This window comes from Bemisia tabaci, chromosome 5 (genome assembly GCF_918797505.1).
Source record: "Bemisia tabaci chromosome 5, PGI_BMITA_v3".
In the NCBI taxonomy this organism is placed as follows: domain Eukaryota; kingdom Metazoa; phylum Arthropoda; class Insecta; order Hemiptera; family Aleyrodidae; genus Bemisia; species Bemisia tabaci.
In genome coordinates this window covers 49,413,940-49,422,165 of record NC_092797.1, presented here as the reverse complement: position 1 = coordinate 49,422,165, position 8,226 = coordinate 49,413,940, and positions in this window count along the sequence as shown.

The following is an 8,226-nucleotide window of genomic DNA, read 5'->3' as shown; positions in this document are numbered from 1 at the left end:
AAAAAAAATAAAAAATGTTACTTTAAGCTTGAGCAAGCTTGATTCAGCATGACGGGCGTCTTAAAAACGGGTACAAGCTTACAGCATGTTACGGGAACATAATCAAAAATGTTGAAGAAACATGATAGCCGTCATGTTAAATCAACATGACTGTCGTCACGTTGACTTAACATGCTGTCGTGTTGATTTAACATGACAATCATGTTGATTTAACATGACAATCATGTTGATATACGAGTACGTCAAATGCTACAAATTAAAATAAATTACGTTATTTTTATGAAAATTGAATCGCATTTTAATGTAGTTATACTTCCGGTACTACTCTCAACCCAGAATCATCCCATCCGACCTATCAAATTTTTCCGACTTTTTCGGGATTTGAACGCGGGACCTACCTATTACAAGCGGAGTGTTCTACCAACCGAGCCATCCGGGCTTGTGGTTCCAAAGGACGAATTTTAAGTGTTTCCATATCCCACTGAATTACTTTTTCCTTTTTTTGCCGTCTAAGTTGTGTGAAATGCATACCGCATCAGATTGTTAGGTTTTTCCTTTTTTCCATTCACTATTTACGAAAAGGAATTTACATTATGCACCATATAAAAATTAACAATTTATCACGAACTATTTTTTTCTCCTCCAACAACGATGTTCACTTTCTTCAGTGTTTACGATTGTCATTTTTATTCTTATTTTATATCATGATAATAATTAATAATTAATAATATAAATAAATCAAACATTGAAAATAAAAAATATAATCAAATAATTAGAAACGTATGATTCTAAGAGCTTTAACCACACGAGCGAAAATGTTTTTGAACGAAGAATAATAAACTATCATCAACTTAAAAGTAATTCTTTTTGTTTCATGTGTAAGTATTATTACCATATTACCATTTATTATTGTCATGGTGAGCGTTAATACCGTTATTCGAGTCGATTTATTTTGTTTCCGAAAGTGTCTCAATTGTGTTTTTACCTTTATCAATTGGGTATCCAGAAATTTTTTTAAGTAAATACTTTGGGACGTATTTCTTAAGAGACTTTTTCAGAATGTACCAACGAATGGTTTGAAAAGAGTAATAGTACCAGTTCTCTGAATAAAAAGTAGGTACGCTATTTTTAATTTGAACGTTACTCGCTGTGAGTAGACAATCTTGTCTAAGTGTCAAGACTATCGAGTCAGGTGGCTTAGATGTCTAGCTTATGAAACGAAATCATGAATGGAGGGAGGGGGAGGGAGGGGGAGGGAGATGAGGAGGAGGGAGATGAGGAGGAGGAGAGGAGGAGAACACGCCATCCCCCTTTTCAGTACGTAGATGATGTTTCAAGAGCACCACGGTACTCCTGAAACAATATGAAAGCAAATGGTAACATAACACTGCATATGCTAATTCAACAAAATGTTAATGTTCTTTCAACCAAAGGAATGGTAAAACAACATGTGTAATGCAGTTTCAGTCTGACATAATGCTAAATTTACATGAATTTGGTTGAATTAACATGCGTAATGTTACTCGAATATTACCGTCATGTTGATTCAACATGACAGGTAGAAGCATTCTCGGTCATGTTGATTCAACATGACGGCAAATGTAGAATTAAGTCAAACCATGTTGGGTTACGGGGAGTGCAGCCTATATCAACATAATTTCTGTGATGTCATTTCAACATGGCGGTTAATGCTACTTCGACATTTCCTTTTTTTTGAGTGTGATTACTGAATTTCTATTATAATTTACAGCAGATAAACAGCAGATACAAAGTGAGAAGGCAGGCGCTGCGTCGCGTCGGGACGGACCAAATATTATTAACTCTTAACGGTCGAAATCCGATTTTTTTTTTTTTTTTTTTTTTTTTTTTTTTTTTTTTTTTAATTAAGTATTTAAAAATAACATAATAAATGGAAATTTCTCCAGTAAGCGGACTGTGAAATTATGTCCATCCAGCTATTCCTCATCATTTACAAATCTGAGTGTTACGTCAAAAATTTTGAAATCGATGCAGCTCGAACACAAAATGGTGTATTAAAATGGAAGAACATTTTTGCCTTTACATCCGGGGGGGGGGGGGGGGGGTTAGGCCGCGTAGCGGTCAGGGGGCAGGGGCCCCCTAGTACATACCTAATACAGTAATTGAGTTAAAGCCAAAGCCACTACAAAAATACTTGCCAAGAGGTTTAACCTCGTGCGGCAAAAGTAGTAAACCATAAACATTTTATATCAAGAATAAAAGAAATCATACCAGACGATTGGCACCACTGCCTACTTAGCTCAGTCTTATATGTAATTAATTTAACTTGGTGACAATATAGGTAGAGTGAAAAACAAAAAAGAAGAAGAAAAAAAAGAAAAAACTAAAATTTAAGACCCTAATTACTGCTATTTCAGAAATGGAGGTATGGCGCTTGTGATACTTTGGCCAGCAAGCCCTGACTTAGGGTAGGGCTAGCCCATAGAGAAAAAAAAGGGGACTAGCCGTGCGGCCGCACAGGGCGCCGAAAGCGCTCGCGCTCTATACCCCCCCCCCCCCCCCCATTCCCATCCCTCATTTTTTTTAATGATAAAAAATATTTGCTTTATTGTTGATTTGTTACGATCAAAATGCATCTTCATAAAAGGCACCTTTCGGCGCACCTCCCTCTTCTGTCAGTGCCGTGGGCGCTTTTTTTATTTTCTTTATTTTGTGAAATCAATGAAATATTTTGCTGGACAAAGTAGAACAAGAGCATTATATACAACGGTCCAAGCGAAGGAAACTAACTATGGTCTATTATGGTAATCACAGGGAAATGTAGTCACGATGTTCCGTTTTTGCAAGTGTGCTCTCGAAGACTTATTTTTTAAAACTAAGTAATCAAATTTTGTGCAAAAATATTAGCTAGAACCAGTGCCATACACAAGTAGAGGGAAATGCCGATCTTAAAAACACCTGAGATGTCGAAATGTAACCTAACCTAAGTTCAGCGTTGCCGTGTGACCTAACCTAAGTACAGCGTTGCCGTGTGACCTAACCCAAGTACAGCGTTGCCGTGTGACCTAACCTAACCTAACCTAACCTAACCAAACCTAACCTAACCTAACCTAAGTCCATTTCAGTCGCGGGTTGCGTGCCTCGCCGACGCAAGGTGCAGATATGCGGGTTGCATACCTTACGGACGGGAGGCGTCCTATGTTGGTCGCGCACCTCGCCGACGATCAGCGATAATTTGTGATGTGCATTCCTCACGAACCCATGAAATGCGGGTTGCATACCTTACGGACTGGAGGCGTTCTCATGTTGGTCGCGCACCTCGCCGGTGGTCAGGGATAATTTGTGAATCGCATTCCTTACGATCCTCCTGAAATGCGGGTTGCATACCTTACGGGAGTAAGGCGTTAACATGCGGGTTGCATACCTTACGGAAGTAAGGCGCTAATACGCGGGTTGCATACCTTACGAGAGTACGGCGTTTACCTAGCCTAACCTCTACACCCCCCTCAAATGGATGACGTCATCCCACCCGCACTTTGATGTTCCCGCGCCGATTCAGGTGATCCTCTGTCAACTCCTCCTCCGGCCGCCGTTCAGGGTGCGACCAAGTTTAAACCGGCGTGGCCCGCTTCGCGATTTATCGATTGATCTGTCATTTAAACCTATGAAAAAAGATCGATTATCAGGGTGCTCGCAGCGAACACCTTAATAATCGATTCTTTACCATAGCTTCAAATGGCGAGATATCGACAATCGATCATTCACGCCACGCCACCGGTTTAAACCTGCATCAAAGGCGCAGAGCCGCGCTCGGATCGAACGCTGTCCGAACGAGTCTGAGCCTGCCGGGACAAGTCTGAACCGGTTCGGGTCTCTTTTCCTTCGAGCGACCGGGAACAAGTTCCGAACCTGCCCGACGTTGCCACCTCGTGACTCCTTCATCTCTGCGACGTTGCCGCTCCGTTCAGCCCCCCGGGTGTAATTTCACGGTTTTCCTAAATAAATAAAAATGAAGAAAATAAGAAATGAATAAAAAATAAATACAAATAATAAACAAGCAGAAAAATCCAACATGAATATGTTGGAAAAGCGTGCCGAATATAAATGTTGGACACAAACCTACTATTTTCACGTTTTGTCATTTGCATCAATTGGTACTTTTTGCTAAATTTGGGAGAAAATATTGATTCATGAACGTTGAATGTAAATTGATTTTAAAGATTCCGTCCAATTATCTTGATTTTAAGCTGATATGCGGCATTTCGCACGACCGTGATTTGGGCGAACTGCCGTGCATCGAAATCGCGTTGAGTTAATCTCTTTGGATTTCGAACTGTAACTTCTCTCCTATTCGGCCGATTTTTACAAATGAGGTCTCTTTTTATTTGTACTTTAACGGAAAGTAAGGAAAAACTCGCTAAATAGACGGAAAACAATTTTTGTGAAAATTTGGTGGATCCTGGCGTCACGGTGAATGGTTAATCGGGCGTGGAAGATAATAGGTTCGACGAGGCGACCCTCTCCTCGCCGTCTTTTATTGCCTTGCTCGAAACCTGACACCCAAAGCTATATCGGGAGATAACTGCAGTGGTTTGAGTGGATTTCTGCAGGGGCCACGGTTAGTACATGGTATAAAGAGTCACGAGGCTCATCACAGATTGCACTTGCAGTGCAAGACGCTCATTGGCTAAACAGTTTTGGCGGGAAAGAAGGTTCTAGAGTTGAGTCCTCCGAGCGTAAGAAAGCTTCTATGAGGTTTTTGTCAAATGAAATAATACGGTTTTGACAGGAAAATGTTCTCAAGGGTTCCCAATTAGCAGTTCATTCGGTTTTTTGGTAAGAGACCATCAAGGCTTGACAGTATAATGGTTCGAAGACAAGAAAACGGGTCCGAGGAAAAAAATATTTGGACGGCCCGTTGAATAGCATTGGTTGATCGGTGTGCTGTACCATGGTACATCCGAGTGATTTCAAAAAGCGAGCCCTACTGGCACGCTTGATAGATAAAATGAAAAAAAAGAGAAAATAAACTTTTGTGTCTTAATGGACGAGACGCCGTTAAAATTCATGAATAAAATTTCAAAAACTTAAAGATAGACTCGCCCGTCTTAAGAATCGAACCCGGACCGTTCTGATAAGAACTCGATTAGAAATCCGGGCTTCTACCGACCGAGCAAGTCTATCTTCGGAAACGTAACGGTGAAAATACTCCTACAAATAATTTCCTACCCACCGGTGTTGGAGCTTTAGACACCACCCCTAACCTTATATCGACCCAGTTGAACAGATAAATAAACGTAAAAACAAAGTGTTCCGTTTGCAATTTTTATTTCTAAAACAAAAAAGATTACATGGATTTAGCTAAAAGTAAATAATAAACATTTTAAATTCTTGAAAATTATAAACTTACATTCGTTAACGTATTGAAGTCGTGAAATTATAAACTTACATTCATTAACTTATTAAAGTCTCGAAAATTATAAATTTACATTCATTAACGTATTAAAATGATAGGTACAATTGAAGATGTTATAGGTTACACGAATCCAAATAATAGTCTTTACATCAGATCTGGGAGGGATGAGAGTGACAGAGAGAGCGGTGGAGTGGAACAGCATCGTCCTACAGTAGAGTCCCTTTATACCCAGAGTTACGACAACTCACTTTTGGTTGGGCCAGGATTGGGCTGAAAGTGGCCTAAAAAAAAATCCAATTCTGATTGGTTCTCGCTCATGGAGGCCGAAACTAGTGCACCAAGATGGCGGTACCTCGTATGTGAACAAGAATAATGAAAATATTACCTAATTGTGGTTTATCAAGAGTAAATTGTTATTGCCATCGGTCCAAAATGAAAATAGATTAAGAAATTATTCACAAACCAATCTCATTTTCTTTTTAATTGATCAATTTGTTGATGTTGTTGTTTCTGTGTGACAGACATCGCAGGATTCCTGATCCTTATCCCCCAATATCGTTCGTTTGAGTGCACTAGTTTCGGCCTCCATGGCCAGCCAAGGTCGGCTGCCAGTCAGCTGATAATCGAGTTGTCGTTACTCTGGGTATAAAGGGACTCTATCCTACAGGAGGCTCGCGGTATAATTGTTCAGCAGCCGGTCAAATTTTACACGAATCGGGAAACCCAAGTTTAAAACCACTGAAACCAGGTTTAAAACCAATGAAACCAGGTTTTAAACCACAAAACACATTTAGGAACCACCATATTTTAGTTTAAAAACCCCAAAAACTGAGTCTAAAACCGATATAACCACATTCCAAACCGGAGAATCTCTGTTCAGAACCAGGAAACTCGAGGTTAAAACCATTAAACACAATTGTCATCTCCGGAACCTTGTTAAAAACCAAACCGGGAAACCCAAGTTTAAAACCACTGAAACCAAGTTTAAAACCACTGAAACCAGGTTTAAAACCAATGAAACCAGGTTTTAAACCACAAAACACATTTAGGAACCACCATATTTCAGTTTAAAACCCCAAAAACTGAGTCTAAAACCGATATAACCACATTCCAAACCGGAGAATCTCTGTTCAGAACCAGGAAACTCGAGGTTAAAACCATTAAACACAATTGTCATCTCCGGAACCTTGTTAAAAACCAAACCGGGAAACCCAAGTTTAAAACCACTGAAACCAAGTTTAAAACCACTGAAACCAGGTTTAAAACCAATGAAACCAGGTTTTAAACCACAAAACACATTTAGGAACCACCATATTTCAGTTTAAAACCCCAAAAACTGAGTCTAAAACCGATATAACCACATTCCAAACCGGAGAATCTCTGTTCAGAACCAGGAAACTCGAGGTTAAAACCCTTAAACACAATTGTCATCTCCGGAACCTTGTTAAAAACCAGAATAACCACATTGAAAATAACCAAATTTGAAACCGAAGGAACCCTGTTTCAAACCAGGAAAACCACATTGAAAACCGGGAAACCCAAGTTTAAAACCACTGAAACCAAGTTTAAAACCACTGAAACCAGGTTTAAAACCAATGAAACCAGGTTTTAAACCACAAAACACATTTAGGAACCACCATATTTCAGTTTAAAACCCCAAAAACTGAGTCTAAAACCGATATAACCACATTCCAAACCGGAGAATCTCTGTTCAGAACCAGGAAACTCGAGGGTAAAACCCTTAAACACAATTGTCATCTCCGGAACCTTGTTAAAAACCAGAATAACCACATTGAAAATAACCAAATTTGAAACCGAAGGAACCCTGTTTCAAACCAGGAAAACCACATTGAAAACCGGGAAACCCAAGTTTAAAACCACTGAAACCAAGTTTAAAACCACTGAAACCAGGTTTAAAACCAATGAAACCAGGTTTTAAACCACAAAACACATTTAGGAACCACCATATTTCAGTTTAAAACCCCAAAAACTGAGTTCGTTTTGAACAAAGTTCTACCGGTTATAATTGTGGTTTTTCTGGTTTGAATCAGGGTTCCTTCGGTTTCAAATGTGGTTATTTTGCCTCCTTGACCCGGTTTTTGGAGATTAAACTGGATTAAAGTGGTTCCAAAGGGGGTATTCTCGGTTCTGAACTGGAGTTTGTCGGTTTTCCATGTGGTTATTCTGGTTTTTAACAAGGTTCCGGAGATGACAATTGTGTTTAAGGGTTTTACCCTCGAGTTTCCTGGTTCTGAACAGAGATTCTCCGGTTTGGAATGTGGTTATATCGGTTTTAGACTCAGTTTTTGGGGTTTTAAACTGAAATATGGTGGTTCCTAAATGTGTTTTGTGGTTTAAAACCTGGTTTCATTGGTTTTAAACCTGGTTTCAGTGGTTTTAAACTTGGTTTCAGTGGTTTTAAACTTGGGTTTCCCGGTTTGGTTTTTAACAAGGTTCCGGAGATGACAATTGTGTTTAATGGTTTTAACCTCGAGTTTCCTGGTTCTGAACAGAGATTCTCCGGTTTGGAATGTGGTTATATCGGTTTTAGACTCAGTTTTTGGGGTTTTAAACTGAAATATGGTGGTTCCTAAATGTGTTTTGTGGTTTAAAACCTGGTTTCATTGGTTTTAAACCTGGTTTCAGTGGTTTTAAACTTGGTTTCAGTGGTTTTAAACTTGGGTTTCCCGGTTTGGTTTTTAACAAGGTTCCGGAGATGACAATTGTGTTTAATGGTTTTAACCTCGAGTTTCCTGGTTCTGAACAGAGATTCTCCGGTTTGGAATGTGGTTATATCGGTTTTAGACTCAGTTTTTGGGGTTTTAAACTAA